This window comes from Zonotrichia albicollis, unplaced genomic scaffold (genome assembly GCF_047830755.1).
Source record: "Zonotrichia albicollis isolate bZonAlb1 unplaced genomic scaffold, bZonAlb1.hap1 Scaffold_83, whole genome shotgun sequence".
Taxonomy (NCBI): Eukaryota; Metazoa; Chordata; class Aves; order Passeriformes; family Passerellidae; genus Zonotrichia; species Zonotrichia albicollis.
In genome coordinates this window covers 5,336,964-5,359,773 of record NW_027428460.1, presented here as the reverse complement: position 1 = coordinate 5,359,773, position 22,810 = coordinate 5,336,964, and the positions used below count along the sequence as shown (strand labels likewise).

Below are 22,810 nucleotides of genomic sequence, written 5' to 3'. Positions count from 1 at the left end.
GTCCTGCTGGGCTGGCAGAAGAGCTGCTCATCAAGAGAAATGTGCTTTTGAAGCTCTTCTTGGTTACCAGGAGCTGCCTCTGTGCCAGGAGCTCAGCCCAGCTCAGCAGCACAGACACAGCACAAAGGACTTTAATGAGCCTCTAGGGCTTTGGTGTTGTTTACATCAAGCTCAGTCCCTTAGAGAGTGTTCAAAAAACTTCTCAAGAACTCAAACTTAAATTGAAAGTCTGAAGTTTCTTGAAGTTGTTATGGATCCCACTGAGGAACATAACTCAAAAAGTGTCCCCAGTTCCAGTTACAGCAGAACAATGGAGGCAGTGATGACAGCTGGAGACAAAGAAGGCAAAGGTGTCTCTGGTGCTGAGCACACCTGGATGTGTTTGAGGAATGCAAAGGGCCAAGGCCTGAGCCCCAGCCCCTGGCCAGGCAAAACCTGTCCCTCCCTCCTTGCTCAGGGCTCATCCCAGGATGGGCACTGGCATGTGGGGATGGGCAATGCCAAGGGCAGGAGCATGGGGCGGCCCCTGCCAGGCTGCTGAGCAGGGACAAGGAGGCAATGAGGCCCCAGGCCTGCAACGGTCACTTGTCCCCTCGTGGCCTCAGGCCCAGGCCCAGCAGCCATGGCCAAAGTGCTGCCCAAGGTGGCTCTGGCAGGGCTGTCTTGCAGCTGCTGCCCATCCCTGTGCCCTGTGCAGCCCAGGCTGTCCCACGGTGTCTCTGCCCTGTGCCTCTGTCCCTGCAGGCTGTCGGCATCCCCTGGCTGCCCCACTTGGCTGGGCCCTTCCTTTGCTGACAGCTCTGCCTCCTGCCTGCCTCTGCCTGCCCACACAAAGCTTTGGGATGACCCAGACTTATTCTGGGGGCCATGTTGCACCACAGCCCTGCTCTGAGAGGGAAATTCCTTTCTCTTTGGGTCCTGTCTAGCCCTCCCTATCTGTCCTTTGCATTAATTCTTTCTTTCTCTGTCCTCTACTATGTCAAAAGCATCCACCACCTCTGAAACCACCGTTCAGTCCCTTCCAGGGCTCTCCTCTGCTGTCCTCAGTCCCCACTCGACTGAGCACAGAGCTCCTCTGTCCCTGTACAGTGCTCATGTGCTTGAGGCCTCCAAACCCCACCTTGGGAGATATCTGGCCCCTCTCCAAGGTATTGGCAAATGAAAACATTCTGCTCATAGTCTAAGAAAATCACCTCAGAACAACACCAGTAAGACCTGTGTGTCCTGGCTACTTTTGCCTTGGAGCAATCCTTGGTAGATGGAATTTTTTAGGCTGAATTTCAGTTTTGCCCATGGGCACTTTGATGTGAACAACAATTCTCTTCCACTGGAAGGAAAGCTGAGGCCCAGTGTTTCAGGGGCAGATGAGCAGCAGCCACCAAGGGCCAAAGTGAGCCAGACCTTTCTGGAATTGCAGCTTGTGCCTGAGAGAAATCCTTGGATACACATAATTTGGGAGGTAGAATACAAGTTTTGGCCACTGGTCCCTTGATGAAAAGGCATTTCTTTTCCATATGAAGGAAAGCAGAGAGCCCCAGGGTTTGATGGTAGATGAGAAGCAGCCCCTGGGAGGCCAAGTCAGCCAAACTTGTCTCTCCTGGCAGCTTTTGCTTGGGAGCTATCCTTGGATATATGAAATTTATATTTATATTTATATGGGGCCAAATCTCAATTTGGCCATGGCCCCTGGATGAGGAGACTGTTCTATTTCCATCACAAGGAAGGCAGAGAGCCCCAGTGTTTCAGGGGTAGATGACAGGTGGCCATCAGACCCCACAATGCCAGCAAGAGCTGGCTAGTTTTGTCTGGGAGAAACCCTTCATATAGTGAATATTTTAGGAGGAGTAGGCCATGGAGGAATAAGAAGATTCTTTTCCATAGGAAGGAAAGCACAGAACCCCAGTGCTTCAGGGGCTGATGAACTGCAGGCACCAGAGACCAAGACCAGCCAGACCTTTCTGTAATGGCAACTTTTGTGTAGGAGCAATCATTGGATATAGGACTTTTGAAGGTGGAATCCCAATTTTGACCATGGGCACCTGGAGAAGAAGGATGGTTCTTTTCCCTTAGGATGGAAAGGGCAGAGCCCCAGTGTTTCAGGGCAGAATTCAGGCAACCACCAAGAAGCCAAGGCCAGCACGACCTGTCTGAAATGGGAGATCTTGTCCGGGAGAAAAACCCCGTGAATGTAGGAATTTTGGAGGACAAGTACCAGTTTTGGCCATGGGTGCCTGTGCAGGAGGGCCAGTTCTTTTCCATAGGAAGGAAAGCACAGAGCCTCACTGTTTGAAGGCAGGTGAGAGCCAGCCCTCAGGAAGACAAGGTCAGCCAGACGTGTTGGTAATGGCAGCTTTTATGTGGGAGAAATCCCTGGATATTGGGAATTTTGGAGGGGGAATCCCATTTTGGCCATGGATGCTTGAATGAGAAGGGCAGCTCTTTTCCAATTGAAGGAAAGCCCAGACCCCAGGGTTTCAGGGATACATGAGAAGAGACACTCAACAATCCAAGGGCAGTTGGAGCAGTCAGGCCAAGACAAGCAGGCCTGTTCCCTGTGATCCATGGGGCTCTGCAGTGTCACAGAGGTGGTGTCATATTGGATCCTTGGTTCCATCAGGCCCAGACGTCTCACACTGGCCTCTTGTTTCCACAGGGCTCCAGAGTGTCACAATGGTCCCTGGCTTCCATGAGGCCTGGCAGTGTCAAAGGGGTCTCCATGGTGCTGCAGTGTCACAATGGACCCTTGGTTCCATGCGGACTCACAATGTCAAAAGGGTCTCCTTGGTTCCATAAGGCCCTGCAGAGCCCCTTGATTCAAAGAGGCCTCCAAGTGTCACAGTGGCCTCCAGGATTCCATGAGGCCCCACAATGTCACCATGGACCTTTGGTTCCATGGGGTCCTGCACTGACCCATGGATCCTTAGTTCCATGGGGCCCTGGAGTGTCACAATGGACTCCTTGGTTCCATGGTGCCCCACAGTGTGACAACTGCCCCTTGGCCTGCCAAGACTCCAGAGTGTCACAGTGGTTCCTTGTTTCCATGAGGCCTTGCAGTGTCACAATGGTCTCCATGATCCCATAAGGACTTTCAGTGTCACAACAGACCAATAGTTTCATGGAGCCCTACAGAGTCACTATGGTCCCTTGGCTCCACAAGGCTCTGAAGTGCCCCAATGGCCCTTTGGTTCCATGATGCCCCAGAGTGTCACAATGGAATCCTTGGTTCCACGGTGTCAGAATGGACCCTTCATCACATGGACACCCACAGTGTTCACTGCAGTCCCCTTGATTCCACCAGGCCCTGCCATGCTCTAATGGCCCCTTGGTTCCAGTGGGTCCCAAAGTGTCAGAACAGTCTCCATTGTTCCCTGAGGCCCCACAATGTCACTGTGCTCCCCTTGGTTCCACAGGGCGCTACAGTGGAACAATGGACTCTTGGTTCCATGAGGTTCCTCAGTCACAATGGTCTCCTTGGATCCGCAGTGTCACAGTGGCCCTTTGGCTCCATGTGGCTAGGCTGTGTCACAATGGCTCATGGTTCCATGAGGCCATGCAGCTTAACAAGGAATCCTTGGTTCCATCAGGCCTTGCTGTGTCACAAGGGACTTCTGGTTCCATGAGCTCTTACACTGCCAGCAGCAGTCTCCTTAGTTCTGAAGTGTCACCATGGACCCTTTGTTTCATGAGGTCCCGCAGTAGAACATGGTCACCTTGGTTCCGTGAGGTTCCACAGTTTCACAATGGACCCATGGTTCCACCAGGTCTTGCTGTGTCACAATGGCCCCCTGGTTCCAAGAGGTTTCTCAGGGTCACAATGGTCTCCTTGGATCCGCAGTATCACAATGGACCATTGGTTCAATGTGGCCCCAGTGTGCCCAAATGGATTTTGGTTCCATGGGGTTCTGCTGTGTCACAATGAACCCTTTGTTCCATGAGTTTGCACAGTGTCACAGCTGACTCCTTGGTTCTGTGAGGTCCCACTGTCACCAGATCTCTGAAATATCAGAATAAGGCTCCTTAACACTAATTTGCTATTTCAGAGGGAATCATTTATTCAGGCCTGAGGTCCAACATGGGATAACTCCTAACCTTATATGGACATGTGTTTCTACCAGTGTGTTGCTTATATACAGTCACTGAATGTGAATTACAATTTACGCATTTCCATAAAATCCACCCCAAGTTCCCAGATTCATTCCTTGTTTTCTCCATTCCTGCACCCTTGAGCCAGATGTCTTCTTCTTCTCTTCTACCCATCCTTGCTGGGAAAGCAGCCCGTGCATGCCTTGTTCCTGTGCTGAAAGTTCACAGGCAGGGTAAAAATGGAATAAACCCTTTTGGTATCAGCCCCAGGCTTTGTGTGGGCAGGCAGGGGCAGGCAGGAGGCAGAGCTGTCAGCAAAGGAAGGGCCCAGCCAGGTGGGGCAGCCGGGGCATGCCGACAGCCTGCAGGGACAGAGGCGCAGGGCAGAGACACCGTGGGACAGCCTGGGCTGCTCAGGGCACAGGGATGGGCAGCAGCTGCAAGACAGCCCTGCCAGAGCCAACTTGGGCAGCACTTTGGCCATGGCTGCTGGCACTGGGCCTGAGGCCACGAGGGAACAAGTGACCCTTGCAGGCCTGGGGCCTCATTGCCTCCTTGTCCCTGCTCAGCAGTCTGGCAAGGGCCGCCTCATGCTCCTGCCCCTGGCATTGCACATCCCCACATGCCAGTGCCCATCCCAGGAAGAGCCCTGGACAAGGAGGGAGGGACAGGATCTGCCTGGCCAGGGGCTGGGGCTCAGCCCTTGGCCCCTTTGCATTCCTCAAACACATCCAGGTGTGCTCAGCACCAGAGACACCTTTGCCTTGTTTGTCCCCAGCTGTCATCCCTGCCTCCAGTGTTCTGCTCTAACTGGAACCTGGGGACACTTTCCCAGTCATATCCCTCAGTGGAACACATTAAAACTTCAAAAAACTTCAGAGTTTCAATTTAATTTTGAGTTCTTGAAAAGTTTTTTGAAGACACTCTCAGGGACTGAGCTTGATGTAAACAACACCAAAGCCCTGTGAGAATCATTAAAGTTTTCCTAGTCAAGTGATGGAAAAAGATTTCAAAGAACTTGTAAGAAATACACATTCTTATTTTAAATGAAGTATTTTATATTATCTCCCTTTAGAGCAGAGATTATTTCAGCAGTCTGTGATTGATATTGACCCAGGGTCTCTCATCAGCAGCTCTGGCCTGCTCACAGAAGCTGTGCCTGGAGCTCTGACCCAGTGTGGACAACCTTACTCCACATTGCCCAGCCCCATCATGTCTGTCCTCACTGCCCTGGGCCCTGCTGTGCTTGGAGAGCTGGCTGCACTCACCTAAGAGGGATTTTCACTTTTTGGGGTTTTTGAAGCAAACTGAACCTCCTGAGTTTCCCCAGTGCAAACAGACACACTGCTCAGGTGTGTGCCAGCCCCAGGTGCCACCAAAGCCACTGCAGAGCTGCCCTGGGCCAGCTGTGAGGGTAGATCATCAGCCCAAGCTGCACTGGGCACTGCCAGGGGCTGTGGCCATGGGCACTGCACTGACCCCACTGCTGGGTTTGGCTGCCACGTCTGCCGTGAGAAATTAAACTGTCCTTGGAAAAACTGGGGAAGACTGGGACATACTGGGGACACTGAGAACGCTGTGGGAGACACTGGATCATACTGGGAGTGACACTGGGGAAGAGTGGGACGACCTGGGAACATGAGGAATGCTGAGGGGGAATCTGGGTGGACTGGGATGAACTGTGGGGGTATACTGGGACATACTGGGAGTGATGCTGGGGCAAACTGCGGACACTGGGGCATCCTCTGGATGAAACTGGGATGAACTGGAAGGGACTGGGAATAAACTCACGTGTATTGGGAGGGACTGGGCTGTACTGGGAAGGATTGGAGGGGCACTGGGTTTGAACTGCGCTGTACTGAGGATGAACTGGTCTGCACTGGGAGGGACTGGAGGAGGGTGAATGGGCTGTTCCCACCTCCACCGCATCCCATTTGCTGAGGCTCCCGCCAATCACTGCCTGCAGCCAATCAGCGCCAGGGATCCAGGCCTGGGGGCGGTGCCTAAGGTTGGCGCCATCTTTCCTTTTTGCCTACAACTCTCATCATGCCCCGCGGCCGGTTACAACCCCGTTAGAGCCAGAACTACAACGCCCGTCATGCCCCGCGCTCCACAGACCCCCCCCCCCCCCCCGGGATCCGCCCCCGTCTGTCCCATAAACCCCCCCCAGACCCTCCAGGATCCCTCAGTGCCCCCTCAGTGCCCATACGGGACCCCCCAAAGCGTCCCCGGACCCCCTGAGTGCTCTCACCCCCACAGATGCCCAGTACAGCCACTTCTGGGAATTCATCTCCTCTCATCCCCCGCAGCCCCAGAGCCCCTCAGAACACAGTCCCTCGCCTAAAACTCCTGCCGTGGCCCGCGCCCTAAACAGGCCGGGTAGAGCTCCCTGAGCTCCCCCGAAGGGCTCCGGAAGTATTTAAGTTGCCCCGAGGGCTTGAAGTCGCGGCTCGGACGCAAAAGTGGACCCCAACAGCCGTCCCGGACCCCCAAACATCGCGTTCGAGTCACTTTAGGGACTACAGCTCCCATCATGCTCCGCGGCGCACGTCCAGCACTATTCCAGCCGGGACTTCATCTCCCGTCATGCCCCGCGCCCCACCGAGAGCCATTGCAGCTGCGCCTAGAACTTCCATGATGCTCCGTCGCCCTGTTCAACCATATGATGCCTGTGCCTACAACTCCCATCACCCCCTGCGCCCCAGAGAGGCCCATTCCAGCCCCCCAAGGGCCCGCCCGGACCCCGAGGGGCCCCAAATTCCCCTCCCTGATCTCCAAGGGCCCCCCTGGACCCCCAAGTGCTGCCCTTGACCCCGAACTGTTCCTCAGAATCCCTGAGTGCCCCTCCAAGTGCCCACCCGGCTCCCCCAAGTGTCCTCCAGACCCTCAAGTTCGCTCTGAATTCCCTCCCCAGACCCAAAACTGCCCCAAATGTGTCCCAGAAATGTCTCCAGGGATCCCAAAAAGCCGCCTCTTGACCTGTGTGAGAAAATAAGAAAAAAACTGACAAAAATGTTACATTATTAGCATAAAGAAGGAGAAATCAAGACCTTCTGGTTGTCAGTTAAGTAAGAGAATTATGTTACTTAGAACAAATGATGAATAATTTTTTTGGTTGCTAAAAATATATTTGTTTTTCATATCAATTTTGAATTTGGGTAATAAAATATTGATCAATATTATAAACTAGAATAATACAACTTAATTTTAGGAATTATTATCTTTTAAATTTCAAGTAAAATGCATATTTTTGTATGTTTTGGGATGTCAGTCCCAGGTGGGTGATGTCAGATTTGGTAAGGCTGGGGGTGAGGAGCAGCTTGGCCAAACAGGCTCAGCCTGCAAGGGGCTCATTCTTCTCCATGCCCAGACCTCCTAAGGAGACATTCAGCATCAAGATCACTTGGGGAAGGCTTCTGTCCCCTCTTCTCTGAAATGAAAAGAGAAATTGATTCGCTTGACTAAAACCGTAATTCCTGATGTGCACTTTGGAATCTCCCTCCTGAAGAGAACTCCAAACTGACTCCAATCACTGCACAAGCCCCGGAGACCCACAGACAATGGAAGGGAGACAAAGAGCTCCTGAGGGCTTTCTGTATTTTAATCAGCCCCACGCTGGATTTGGGGCTGGCTCCAGGAGCCTCAGGCACGCAGAGAAGGATGAAGAAGCTGCTCAAGGAGTCAGCAGCAAAAGTCCAAGTGCCTTGGAGCATGGCTGGGCCCCAGTGAGGGCAGGGAGTGCCAAAGGCTGCCCAGGGCCTGGTGAGAGCAGATCCTTGAGGGCAGGATTGCAGGGAGCCCAAGGCTCTGAGCAGGGAACTGCAATGCTGAGCAAGGCCTGGCAGAGCTGGGTTTTCTCTCCTTTCAAGAGTCTCTGGGTGGGCACTGTTGGTTTCAGGTCCATGGTCCCTGTGCTGCTCTTGGCCTGCTCTGGTTGGGGTGACAAAGGCAAAAAGCTCTGACCACGATCCTGATGTTGACTTATGTTTTCTGTGGTTAGAGGTGTTATTTAAATTCTTCATTTGCACAGTGGCTTGTTGTTCTAGGAGTTTTTGTTAGGTCATTCTTTTCTTCCTGGTCTTATGGGACTGTCATATTTGGTTATTGGGTGAAATAATCCTCTTCATAATTGTGTCGGGTGGTTTGCCATCTTAGATGAGAGTGGGAGTGTTAGTGAAAGGTTTTAAAATCATAAAATTTGGGGAATTAGAAAGAAGCTAGACTCTGTAGAGCCCTGGGAAAATGTTAAAAAAAGACTCTGAAAATGTTAGGCTTTGTGTTTGCCAGATCATGTGAAATTGCACCTGTGTAAGTAGTAAATGATAAATTATATAATTATTAGATGTGACGATTGTTTAGTAATTAAATATAATTATTGTATAATCATAAGAAGAATAATGAGAAACTATGTTAGATGTTTGAGGGGGACCACAACCAGACCATGCTTGGATGAAATCTATGTATACAATAGAACAATATAGGTTTAATTATTAACATGAAAGTTATATAACGATAGACTATAAAAACATGTTCATCCCGAATGCATGTTGGAGACAGATTTGGGTTTGCACCCCTGACACCCAGAGATCTTCAATAAAAGCACCTGCATAGAATCATTCTCGTGATTATGTGCTTCTGAACACTAACAGGAGCAGTGGGGGGAACACCTGACGTGAAGGGGTTTACACAATTATAAATCCTTTAACTAGCGCTGGAAATTGACATAACTATTAAACCTTCAACAAACAATCTATGACTAACATTGGAACTTTATATGAACTCCTTTAACAATGAACTTTATATCAACTCCTTTAACAATCGATTCTCCACAATTTCCCCCTCTAATTGTTCCATTGGGCTCAAGCCTGCATCAATTAGCAATTACTTCTTCTTGAAAGTACAATTGTTTTACAATTTTTAATACTGGTTGTAAATTTGCTTCTCATCTTCAGATTCTTGATCATTCATTATCATGAATACTTTTACTTCTTTCTTATTAAGCTCTTTTGGTATCATTACACTTGCTTGTACAGCAGATGTTACAACTTGGATTATACAGGGGAGCATGCAAGGTAGGAGGATCAAACTAGCAATTTCACATAAGATGAAAAAGTGGAGTTTTCCCACCAGTTTCCTTTTAATGACCAGAAATTGTCCCACCAGCTGGTATCGAATGTAGGGGTCCACGCTTGTGTTCCAACATAGACTAACTTCTGGATTTCCTTTGAGATATTTCTAATGACTTCATTACAGTCATCTATTTCTAAGCAGCACTCAGAGGAGTTAAATTTTCCACATGTGCTTCCTTCATGGGCTAGTAAATAATCTACTGCTAGTCTGATTTTATACACCACAGTTCTAGTCTGGGATAGTTGGTCATTTATGTGGTCTACAGCCAGAGAGGCTCGGTTCGATCCCATCTCGAGTACTGCTTGCAATCTGTCCTGGGTTGACTATATGATGCTCAGAATCTGATTTAACCCCCTATAAATTGGGGTCCGGTGTCTCCAGGACCTATCTTGAGCCCAGGTCGCCGGTCCATAAAAGCAAATTATTTCCTGGGGAGTCCATACTGTGTTTTTCTGTGTCTGGGTTCCTCCAATTTCAATTAAGTTTCTTTTTGGTCAGCTAGATTTGTTCAAATCATTATATACTGGGACCCCTTGGTTTATCCAGACTCTTTTGGGAGTAAGAAAAATGATGGTTTAATAATTCCCATAGTACAAGTGCTGCTCCGCTCCCCGGGAAATTCAGTGTAAGCCACATTCCCACATATCCAAACCAGGTTTTCTGGAGCTTTCCAAGAAGCATCATTAATAGCCATTGGAAATTCCCAGTACTTGGATATTTCTCTCACTCCCCAGAATGAGTTTCTTCCTTTTCCAGTACACTCATGGAATTTAGATCCTTCTTGGGAGACACACCCCATTTCTTTCTTCCCAATGGACCAGTATTTATTGGGCTCTCTAGGGATCTGTCTAGCTACTGGATGGTTTACTTTTAAATATCTTTTACAGGACATATCTCCTACTGGGGTTTTATATATTTTCCCTTTCCTAGATATACACTACTCTTCTCCAATATTTTAGACGTTAATTCCCACCATTCTTTTCCTCTTTGTCCAATAGCTGGTACTTTTTGTCTTGTTTGTGTCCATTTTAAGATATCTATTGGTCTTAAGCTGATCCCTACCCAAGGCCAGACTTTGGCCATTTGTGTATTTCCACAGATCCAGTAATTAGTTACATTCAACTCTTTACTGATCTTTTCCACTAAATCTATGAACAAGTTTTCCCACGAGATGTTTCTAGGTCTTCTTTCTCAATTTATTGATTGTTGTGGTGTGTTGCAATATCCTGCTTTACCTTCTCCCTTCCCCCTCGCCCCTCGCTGAGTGTGCCCTGTCAATCAGGCTAACATACCAGCAAGGCGTCGTGTGATAGGTGTCCCCAGTCCCTTGAGACCCTGCCCCTTCACCTGGTTGGTGGCTTACCTGTCCCCTCCCCTTCCCCTGTCCTGAGCTTAAAATGTTAATGAGACCATGCGGCCTGCATTCTGTTAGCAGCAGTGGCCCAGTGCAGACATCTCTGTACCAATGGAATAAACATCTGGCAACCTTCTAGCAGAATCCACTCCTTCCTTCTCTTCACCATCGCCAGAAGCTCTCTCCTGAGGAGAACGGAGTCCTGTCTCGTGCCCCGCTGCACTCTGCCGCCAGCCAAGGTATCTCTGGGGTAAAACACCACAGTGCTGCCTTTGGCCCAGCAGCGAGGGTCAGAATTGGCCTAGGCACCATCTAACTGGTTATATTGGGATTCATATTCAAATATTGATGTTGTTACTTCTTTCTCTTTCATTAAGTCTGCTGTGCCTTTTTGATTGGACTTATGTTCAAAGCAAAGCCAAGCATCTCCTATAGGACACTCCCCAGGCAGTCCTTGCTGGTAAGTGGCTATATTTTGTGAAATCCAGTAAGTCTTCCCTTCCCCTTGACAGGTTGCTAACAGAGAGAGGTTGGCACAGTTTAAGTTTAAATTTGTATGTACTCATATTAAAGATCCGGTTTCTTCCCCTCTGTAAAGGGGGTAGTAATATTTAGCACATGGGCTCTTCTGACTTCCCAGCATGTTGTTAACAAGTTCGATCAGTAAGAGCGTTCCCAGGAGTCTGATATGAGGCATTCCCCTAAACTCTACAACTACTGAGCTGTACCCAGTAATTGGAGTGGCTGTTTTTAAGCGGACTGTAGACTCACCCAGCCTTGCCTCCTGGTTATGCTTTTCTCTGACAGAAGAGCTCATTGGTTTTAGTGGAGAGTTTTTTATTCTCTCAGTGTCAACACATTTGACTTTTCTTTGCTGTTGCCTTCTCAAGGTGTGGTGACCTGGTTCTTAGTCCGGCACGGTGGCCCAAACCCCAGGGTCACTCGGTCCATATGCTCCTGACACAAACGTGGTGGACAGCAAATGGCATTTATTGAGGGGTCACACGGGTTTTTATAGCTTGGGCAGTCAGTGCCAAGCCAGAAACTGCAATGGGGAGTGGGGCCAGAGAGGAAAGGGCAAACAGGGATGGGCTGATTCAGGGGAGGAGGAAGGGATGGGCAAGGGGAAGAAATCTAGATCAGGAAAGAAGGCAAAGGAAAAAGCCAAGAAAATGCTTGGGGCAGTTGGGGGTGGCTGCCAGGCAGCCCTGGCTCTGAGTAACAGTGTCTGCAGTGGGACAGAAAACTCCCAGCTCATGGGAACAAACTTTCTGGCTGACTGCAGAGGCCATGACAAAGCTGAGTGGTTTCCCTGGTGTCCCCCAGCCCTCGCTGGCCCCAGGGGCTGATGGCATTTGTGCTCCCTCAGGTTCATGTCCCCACAGCAACAGCATAGGGGTGCTCCCCCTGCTCTGTGCAATGCAACCAGGGGCTGCTGAGCCAGTGCTGCTGTGTCTGTGCCTGCAAGGATGGGGCACCTGTGTGAGCTGGGGGAGAGGCCAGGGCTGCAGAGGCGGGATGTTGTTGGCAGCTCCATGAGGACGCTCTGGGACGCTGCCCTGGGCTGTGCAGCGCACTGGGGATGGATCATCCCCTGCTCTGCTGCTCCTTCCCATCTGCCCCAGGGCCCTTGTAGAGCCCCAGCCATGCTGTTTGCCCCCAGCCTGCCCACGGCCAGCCTGGGGCTGCTCACGGGGCTTTTCTGTGCTGGGCATTGGCCTGGGCGTGTTCTTGAGAGAGCCTGGGCAAGGAGCCTGGAGCCCCCAGGTCCTGGGCTGAGGCGTCAGCGCTGCCCCAGCAGTGCCCATGGCCTGTCCCTGCTGCAGCCCGGGCACTGCCACCCTAAGGGCTGTGCCTGGCCCCAAGAGCACTCAGGCCCTGCAGCAACACCAGGCCCACCAGGGCAGCAGGGCAGGGCCATGGCAGCAGCACTGGCAACACCAAGTGCTGCTGCTGCTGCTGCTGCTGCTGCTGGGCACAGCTGCTGTGCCAGCCCTGATCTGCCCCCAGCTCTGCACACAGACATTGCTGCTGCAGCTCCAGAGAACGGAACAAAAGGGGGATCTCCAGTGAAAAGTCTGCTTGGAAGTCCTTCAGGTCATATAAACCCACCAAGAGCATAACAGATCATAGACACAGTCTGAGGATTTCAGCGAAATGTGTGGAGGAACAAAACAAGACATTTCAGGATCGATGGCTTTTGTTTAGGGACTATATTAAAAAAGGAAAACGACAAGAAGTATCAAAGATGACTTTTAATACAAGCGATTTTCAAAAATTGGCAACCAGTTGAAGGTTTCTGAAACCATCCAGTCATCAGTGACCACACTGCAGCCTTGAGCTCCTGGTTCCTCAGGCTGTAGATGAGAGGGTTCAAGGCTGGAGGTACCACCGAGTACAGAACTGACAGAGCCAGATCCAGGGATGGGGAGGAAATGGAGGGGGGCTTCAGGTGGGCAAATGTGCCAGTGCTGAGAAACAGGGAGACCATGACCAGGTGAGGGAGGCAGGTGGAAAAGGCTTTGTGCCGTCCCTGCTCAGAGGGGATCCTCAGCACAGCCCTGAAGATCTGCACATAGGAGAAAACCATGAACACAAAACAACCAAAACTTAAACAGGCACCAAGCAATGAAATCCAAATTTTCTGAAGGTGGGCTGTGAGCAAGAGAGCTTGAGGATCTGTGGGATTTCACAGAAGAATTGGTCTAGGGCATTGCCATGGCACAGGGGCAGGGAAAATGTATTGGCTGTGTGCAGCAGAGCATAGAGAAAGGCACTGGCCCAGGCAGCTGCTGCCATGTGGGCACAAGCTCTGCTGCCCAGGAGGGTCCCGTAGTGCAGGGGTTTGCAGATGGACGCGTAGCGGTCGTAGCACATGATGGTCAGGAGGAAAAACTCTGCTGACATAAAGAAAATAAAGAAAAACACCTGAGCAGCACATCCTTTGTAGGAGATGTCCCTGGTGTCCCAGAGGGAATTGTGCATGGCTTTGGGGACAGTGGTGCAGATGGAGCCCAGGTCGCTGAGGGCCAGGTTGAGCAGGAAGAAGAACATGGGTGTGTGCAGGTGGTGGCCGCAGGCTACGGCGCTGATGATGAGGCCGTTGCCCAGGAGGGCAGCCAGGGAGATGCCCAGCAAGAGGCAGAAGTGCAGGAGCTGCAGCTGCCGCGTGTCTGCCAGTGCCAGCAGGAGGAAGTGCCTGATGGAGCTGCTGTTGGACATTTGCTGTCTCCGGACATTGGAACCTTTTGAAGAAGGAATGACAGTGATGATTGAGAGGAGATTTCTCACAGAAAATCAACTCCTTTCTCATGGACTCCTTCCTCCCACTACACACCTACCCCTGTCCATGTCTAGGAGATATTCTCCAGCAACATTTGTTGCTGGAGCCATGATTGCTGCTGGCCAATGTTATGTGAGGAGTTGGAGCTTGACCTGCACGACACCTAGGAGTCAGCCCTGACCCCCACTCAGTGCAGGGGAACAGTGAGGGCTAGGGCCAGTCCTGGTGCTGGGACTTGGATAAAGTATGTTTCCCTAATGCAGAAGAGCTGCCTGCGTGAAGGGATGGGGATATCAGAAGGCAGAACGAGAGATTCTGCTGCACTGTGAAAGAACAGAGTGTCCAGGGAGGCAGGAGGATTGTCTGAGGTTCAGTGCAGACTGAGGGGAGCTGCTCTGTCACTGTCTCCTCTTCCAGCTGCCCTGCACTTGCACCTTTCTGAGATCCATTCCTGTGTTAATCTGGACAGCCAGGAGTCACTGCTGAGAGCAGAGGGATCCCTGGCACACAAAGGGGCTCCTGCCTTTCCCAGAGTCAGGAGAGTGGGTTCATTGCCAGCCTCCCAGGCTGCCCTGCCCAGAGCTGCCCGGGCATAGGAGCTGGGACACCCCATTGCTGTGCTCAGCCTGCACAGGAGGAGCCCAAGGGCTGGGCCTGGCCCTGCAGCTGGAACTGCCATTGCAGAGAGCCCCTCAGCAATGCCAGCAGCACCTGGGCAAGGCAAGGAGAGAGAGAGAGCCGGGCCCGAGGAAAAGCCTTTCCCTGGCCAGCTCTGCCCAGCCTCTGCCAGGCAGCAGCAGGGCAGGACAGTGGCCCTCAGGCCCTGATCAGCAGGGAATGGGCACATGGCCACAGAGATGCCCTTCATCTCTGCGGCTGCTCTGCCGGCCCAGGAGGGACTGAGGGCCCCGAGCCCCTGGGCTGAGGGCTGTGCTGGCTGCGAGGGGACACAAGAGCTGTGCTGCTCAGGGTAGTGTGTGCCCTGCAGGGCAGGCCCGGCAGGTGCCACATCTGCCCTGCAGCAGGGCTTCCCTCAGCACTGCCTCCCTCCCTGCCTGCCCACGGCTCTGCTGCTGGAGCTGTCCCAGCCCCAGCTGCTCCTGTGGCCCCGGGCTCCTTCCCTGCCAGAGCTGCCAGAGCCCAGCCCAGCCCCTGGGCCAGCCCTGCCCTGCAGCTGCTGGGCCCTGCAGGGATTAAAGAACAGCTCCCCCAGCCTGTGCACCATGGAAAGGTGATGCTGCATGGATCTGGAGGCTGGGCAGGTGCAGGCACTTGCTGAGGTGCCCAGGAATCCTCAGGGTGATTGTTTAGGCGTCTCAGCCCCTGATGTACCCTGCAAAGTTTATTTTCTATTTCCACCAAGCTGAGCCAGGGAAAGTGGGAGCACAGATTCAGGAAAGCAGAGACCCAAGGAGAAACCCCTGCTCTGAATGACCTCATGGCAAGTTCCCTCAGAAGTGAGCTGGGCATGGGCTGGAGCTCTGAGCAGCCCTGGCTGCAGCCCCAGCTTCACCCCCTGCAGCCATCCCTGGCAGCAGGAGCCGTCGTGCCCTGTCCCTCTGACGGTGCCCAGGGCAGCCCCGCTCTGCAGCACATCCTCCCCCAAACAGAAACAGCAGCAGAGCCAGCCTTAAAGTTACATCAGTCCTGTGAAGGCCAGCTTCAGGAGATCCCTCCAGGAGCACAGGGGACATTGTCCTGCACCCACACACTCACCATGCACAAGGCTGTTAAGGTGTTTCCACAAGTGAGGTCTCAGCTCAATGTCTTCCTAATCCCGATTGCCTTCCACCTGTCTCTTCCTGGCTCCTGTCCCCTCAGTACCTGCAGGCAGAGCCCTCAGCCCTGCTAGGCTGGGAGAGGAGCTGGCCCTGGGAAGAGCTGTTCCTTTAAAGCTCAGCAGCACAGACAGAGCCAAGGACTTTAATGAGCCTCTTGGGGATTTGGGGCTGTTTACATCAGACTCAGTCCCTGAGAGAGTGTTCAAAAAACTTCTCAAGAACTCAAATTTAAAATGAAACTCTGAAGTTTCTTGAAGTTTTAATGAGTCCCACAGATGGATACAACTGGGAAAGTATCCCCAGGTTCCATGCAGAGCAGAACACTGGAGACAGTGATGACAGCTGGGGACAAACAAGGCCAAGGTGTCTCTGGTGCTGAGCAAAGCTGGATGTGTTTGAGGAATGCCAAGGGCCAAGGCCTGAGCCCCAGCCCCTGGCCAGGCAGATCCTGTCCCTCCCTCCTTGCTCAGGGCTCTTGCCAGGATGGGCACTGGCATGTGGGGATGTGCAATGCCAAGGGCAGGAGCATGGGGCGGCCCCTTGCAGGCTGCTGAGCAGGGACAAGGAGGCAATGAGGCCCCAGGCCTGCAACGGTCACTTGTCTCCTGCTCCTGCCTCAGGCCCAGGCCCAGCAGCCATGGCCAAAGTGCTGCCCAAGGTGGCTCTGGCAGGGCTGTCTTGCAGCTGCTGCACATGCCTGTGCCCTGTGCAGCCCAGGCTGTGCTACGGTGTCCCTGCCCTGTGCTTGTTATGAATGAGAAGCTTGACTAGGCCAATATTCAAGCAGCAATCAATTTATTATATTATATGGTAAGGTATGAGCAATGCAGCGCTGGGTACAGTCGGAGAACTTTTCCCTCCAACTGCACACCAATAGTTGAGGCTTGCAGCTATTTATAGGGGTACACATAAGCTTTCTCAGCAGTTTCTATTCTAATTTTTGCTCATCAGCAGTTTCTATTCCCAATTTTTACATCACAATTCCATAAACTATTGTGATTTAGTTTTTCTCAGGATGTATCCCAAAAGGAGTATCCCCAGATGGTGGTGGTCTAGTTTCCGAAAGAAGGAAGATGAATCTCATCTGGTGGAGTCCAGCTCCCCAGATGTGGTTCTGTTTTGCGGAGAAAAGAAGAAACCTCACAACTTGTAAAAGTTGTAAAGCCCGGTATGCTTTATTACGACGCGCGCCGGACGCAAGACTCCCCAAAAGGGCATGCGTACCCCTGAAGATTTCAGACCTCCTTTTATCCCCCTTCCAAATGCATATGCATACAGTTTCACACTAAGTTCATACATATTCATCTTGCATGACACTTAGCACTAATTCTTCTTTATCGGAGGAGTTCCTAGATCGGGGGCAGATTGACCTCGTGGTTTTTCTGTTTTTCTTTCTCTGTCTCCTTGCTGTCTCTGGAATGCGGCCTCTCCTTCAGCTTTAGCTCCACAGACCCTTCACCTCTCCCAGACACTTCACCTAGTTCAGGATGGATCCTTACTCTGTCTCATTCCCCCCTTTCCTAGGAAGTAAGTAAATTCTTTTACTTAAGGAAAATTTCCACGACAATAAGTGTCTTTTAATGCTTCACTATGTACGTTTGATAAAGAGGTTAGTACAGCCATTAGTTTTAGTATTCTCCAGTTCCAAATTAACAATGTAATAGATAATCCTAAGCTTATCCCAACTAATATTAGTAAAACTAGAATAGGGTGGCACAACTTATCAAAGATTCCATTTGCAGTTGGTGATCACCCAAAGATCACATCTCACCAGTGATTATCCGTATTTTATTCTTTGTAGAACTCTGGTTATTTCCTTTGTATCATGTTGGACAGTAATTAAGGTTTTCTTTCCACTTTCTCGGATTTCTTTCAAGACTTCTAATAGGTCTTGGTGCTTAATTAATTGTTTTACCAATGTAAGGTTCGCCCCGATAGGGGTAGGTGGTAGTCTGTGATACATTGTGTAATTGGCTGTAATCAGCTGGTGGGATGTTACTGGTACCAAATACGAAAAACCACACCCAATAATCTTAACAAAATTACAAATACAGAGATTAGAATGGTTTCCACTAGACAGAATAACATCATTGCTATCAATTTGTACAGCAGCACAAGCAGTTCTCAAACATACACCCTTTTCCAGTATATACGAGCACAGTTTTCTGGTCAGTGACTGGATGAATTTCAAAGTGACAAATACTCTGTTCAGTGTCCAAACACATCCTGGGCATTAGCAGTATTGCTTTCACAAATGAATCCCATTTGTTCTCTAGTAATGCAGGATTCTGAGTTTACTATCTGCCACTTTTCATTCATCTTTTCGTGCCCACACTCTATGTTCTGAAGGATAGAGTGTTGTTTCTTCATGGTTTAATCTTAGGGCAATGATGGGATGGATAACATAAACAGTGGCATTACATATGGTAAGCACAAAGGCAGTGGCCACATTAGAAATAGGATCATAGGTGAAATTCACTATAGTCCACCAGGATTGAAACTTCCTTTCAAAATCAATTGCATTATCTCACTCAATTTTCCGAATTTCAGCTGGAAAATTACCTTCACCCCTTTCCTATATGATCAGAGCTGCTGTTGCTTGTATCCATAAGTGTGCTTGTATACAACTGAAAGCTAAAGACACATTATCTTGAACTATACTAAGTGCTTCTACTATCAATTTGTGGTCTTGGTCCCCGGCCTGTTCATACTTCTTTACTTTGGCAGTACTTTTGAAATCTGTCACTGGCTAGTTCCTAATGCCAGTAGAGATTACTATAAAGGCTGCTTCAATTATGTTAGGCTACCTGCTGCAGCAGCCAGTTTATTCATCAGTATTTCTGAATCAATTCCATTTAAAACTCCTAATCTTGTCCCTAATATGCCAATTAGATGTTTGTTATGGGGAACAGGAACTGCTTTCTGTCCATGATCATCCCTCTCTGCCAGAGGGATGTGCTGGGCTCATACTATAAATTCAGACACACTTCACAAGTGTATCTGACAGAGGTTTAGGTCATACTTGAGACAGATGTTTGTTCTGAAATGTAGAGACTTCAGGGAATCTAACCTCTCTCTCTCCCTCCAAAGCACCTGATTTCTCAGATGTGTGGCAAGCAGGAATGTCTCTCCTGGTCACCCACCTTGCCCTTAGCTAAGATCAAGCTGTGGACTGTGTTCAGGGCAGAAGATAATGGAGGGGAAATCTTGAGAGAAGAGCCTAAATTCATTGCAGTGCCTCAGAAGAAACTGGGATCAGGTTTCTGCTATTTGAAACACTCAGCACAAAAGTGATGCTCAAAATCTTACAGCTTGCTGCTGAGCTCTGAGGGGGTCTCTCTCTCTACCTCTTTTAAGCAGAATCCAACCGCCTCAGACTGAGACAATCACTGATCCAAATCTCAGTAGGAAAAGGGATAGCTATAAATAAGGAAAATCACCTTCCTTGCTTGGGTTAGTTTACCACCTGCAGTTCAGCACCCTTTACCAGCCATTGCCTGGGGGTTCAGCCAACCAGCTTGGAAAATGACTTAAAGAAACTGATTTCTTGGTGTTCCTGGTTCTAGGCACCAGGAGAGCTGGCTCCTTCCTTTCTTGTTCTGCTCCTGAGATATGCCTGTTTTTGTGACCATGTTTCCAGCCCTCAAAGGAAGTTTTTAGGAAGGAGGAGCAGGCTGGTTGGATTTTTGAGATGTTAATTTGCATTATCAACTCCACACGTTTGAGAGACCATTCTGGATTGAATAATAGCTGTTGTTCAGTCACATTCTTTACTACGTTAGGTCTAAGTTTGGAGTTTGGGTAGAGTCTGAACTACTATGGGGTGTATAAGGCCCCGCTGTGGTAAAAAGTGCAGTGTCCACTTTGAATTCAAATGAAAGTCTGACAGTAACTCGAGCTCAAAGGCAGGTCACTTCTACAGGCTGTATCAGGGTGAAATTACACCAACAGTCTGATTCACTTAGGTCACCACAGACTTCCTGGTGTTCATATACACCAGGGGAGGTTCAGACACTAATTACATCTGGTCTCTCATAAGCCATCCTATTGATGACTAAGCACTTTACTTTGATTTCTTCTCTTCAGATTCCTTGAAGTGTTCACAGCTCCTGTTCTTGCTATTCTTACTCCTCACATACTTGATTCTCGTGGATTACTACAGTAGATATGTTTAATATAAACCTTCTTTATCTCAGAAGGTTTTCCTATGGATCCAGTATACTGATTAAATGCCAGGGACCAAGGCCATTCAGCATTGCTTTGGGTAGAGGTACTCTCTAGTTCTAAAACTTCAGTTATAATTCCATACAAAACAATTCTGTGCACTAAACTATGAGCTACTCCCGACCGCAATATACTCATTTTGCCCGAATAAGTTTTAGTCTCAGTTCATTGTCTCCTGGTGTCACTCCTGAAGGGGCTTCTGGGCCTTCTTCACCCGAGAGTGATGGATCCAGCATTCTGGTCCTTGATTTTGATTGCAGTGAAGGTGGTGAGAGGTACTTGCAGTGGTCTCTCTCACTATGGTTCCGAAGTCTTCTCTGTAAGAGACTTAACATATACATCAACCCCAGGCTATCCAACTCCCTGCTCCGAGTTCCAGCCACAAGTTTCTCAATTACTCTGAGCTGTTTGCTTAATGCCACCATGTAAGTGGACATTCTGGACATTCCCCTTGTATTCTATGGTCTTCTATAAGGCATTCCAAAAGGATTCAGCATTCCTTTAGCTCAAAAGGTTTAGTTTGAATTTGCAATAGTGCTAGTGGAAGAGCTTCTTGCCCCAGTCTTATGATTTGCTGCTTAATCAAATGATTCATTCTCTCCCCCTGGCCGCTTGATTGGGGGCGGTATGGGGTGTGAAGTTCTTAATCTATGCCCAGATGGCTTCTAATCTGTTGCACTATTTTGGAAATGAAAGGTGATTCTTTATCTGAGGATATTGTGGCTGGAACTCTGAAGCGTGGTATTATTTCTTGTAAAAATGATCTGGTCACCTCTTGAGCTTTGACAGTTCTGGTGGGGAATGTTTCTGGCCACCCTTAAAATGTATCTATTAATACCAGTAAATACTGATACCCCCCTTTCCTTGGGACTTCTGAAAAGTTGATTTGCCACTGCTGTACAGGCCCATGGCCTCTCCCAGTCTGACCGAGTTTTGGCCCGGGGGTATTTTGAGGTTAGTCTGGAGGCAAGGAATATTAAGCCTAACATCTTTATATTATTTGCCTCCAGACTAACCTTTCTCACTTGCGAATGTTTAGCAAATTGAGTGAATTGTACAAAAGCTTTTAGGTACACCTAGTACACATGTTACTTTAAAGGTTTGCAAAAGTATGCCTTCTCAGACTGGCCAGTTGTTCATTCCCCACACTACAACATAAACATTCTCCACAGGTACTAAAGCTTTATTTAAAACTGAACACATAACCCTTGTGCCGACAAAAATTCTTCCCTTTTGGGAAGGTCACCTTTTCCCCTCCTCCCTTACCTTGGGAGGAAGCCTTTAACAAATCATATGTACTCATTTTGCGAACTGTGATTACTTCGCATTTCAGCGTGATAATCCTTGCCTGATTTCATATGTTGTTATCTTATGCTGCTTTCTCTTTGCCTTGTTTTCCTTTTCAAGGGCCAAGACCAGAGAGCGGTCTGATCTCACAGTCTCTTTGTCATTCTGGGTGATTTCTTAAAACAAAAGACATTTCAGCATACAAAAACTATCCCATTTATCTTCCTATTATAAAACAGTACTAACAACAATGAAGCACTATAAATCATTTTATTTTCTGAGCTGCTCTTACTGGCAACCTCCTCCCAGCGAGCCCCTCCCAAAAGGGGCTAATTTAGGAACCTGTTTGCTCTGGTCAGTTCTCATTATTTATTTCTCCTTGCCCTATCTCGCTTCCATTCAAACCTTTTTACAGACCTTCACAGTAGTTTCTCAGTTTTCCTCCTATACACACAGCTCCAGGTGGCAGGTATCAGATGTGATTCCCACACACAAGCTCTAAGACCTTAGGTTCTGAATCCGCTTGACCAGAAACCTTTAATTTACACTCGGGGCGTGTACCCTGACACTTATTGGAACAGCAAAACAGCAATACCAGTGTTTCTCATAAACACCGCACTGCAATAATACCTGCACATCCAGCTTTTGCCCACAGGCCATTCCCGTGTTCCCTGGGGAGACGGGGCAGCCAGAGCTGTCCCTGTGCCCAGGGCGCAGCCACTGTCACCTCACACAGCCTGCTAGCCTCTTGATGTACCAAAGGCTCCCCGAAATTGCTCACAAAGGCAGGCTATTCTGTTTGTTACAGAGAACCTTAAATCCCTACAGCAGATTGTTTCCAGTAAAGACTTACTGCAGTACCAACTGAAGTCTCATAAATCTCATAAGTCTCATTAACTAATTCATCTCATTCACCTCTTCTATATAAACTCTGTTTTACAAAATATCAGTCTTTTCTAGTTCTCTTCTTGCACAATCTAATTAAGCACTGTGTCTACTTACACTTGTTTTGCTGCTTTGCCAAAAGGCTGTGCTAGTCACAGCCAAAACTCTGATATACCTGCAGACACAGACACACACACTCACTCCCCCCCCTCCCCCTTATCTCAAATTCACTTGAGCCATGGCTTGAATTACTATGAGGGGGAGAATTCTTGGAATTCCTTTAACTCGCTTTATCGAAGTTAAACATAAATCACCGTACTATAGTTCTCCTATGTAAAATGCTACTCTTGTTGCAACAAAATCTCCACAAACACCACTATACAATCTGAGAATCAAATTACCACAATGCAGCGGAAGAAAATCACCACACAAAATCACTGGGAAAGGGCTTATTTCTCAAAGTGCTCACTTTTCTCAACACAACACAGCACACCATAATTCGGCATTTACTCAAATCAATTTTTCCTGGACACAATCAAAATAACAGCACACAGTCTAGAGATCAAGTCCAAACATCCAAGGCAAAGGAACTCTCTGAGCTCATACTCACGGTTAAAATGTACCAAATCTACACAAATCACTACATTCAAACACGATAAATACCATCACTGACATTCCTCCACTCGCTTCTCTGCGGGGCACTTGTCTCCCTGCCCCCGCAGCCTGCTGCAGCAGGCGCCTCAGGCCTCACTCGGCTGCTTCAAACTTAGGGAGTACTGACCC

The 22,810-nt window shown here is 49.2% G+C and overlaps 1 protein-coding gene and 1 pseudogene across 1 annotated transcript in view; one reads left to right on the top strand and one right to left on the bottom strand.

Moving 5' to 3' along the window:
- Positions 1 to 22,810, top strand: part of LOC102065316 (uncharacterized) — a 603,976-nt gene that overhangs the window by 76,401 nt on the left and 504,765 nt on the right. The window lies entirely within an intron of this gene.
- On the bottom strand, positions 12,810 to 13,918 carry LOC141728037 (olfactory receptor 14I1-like; annotated as a pseudogene).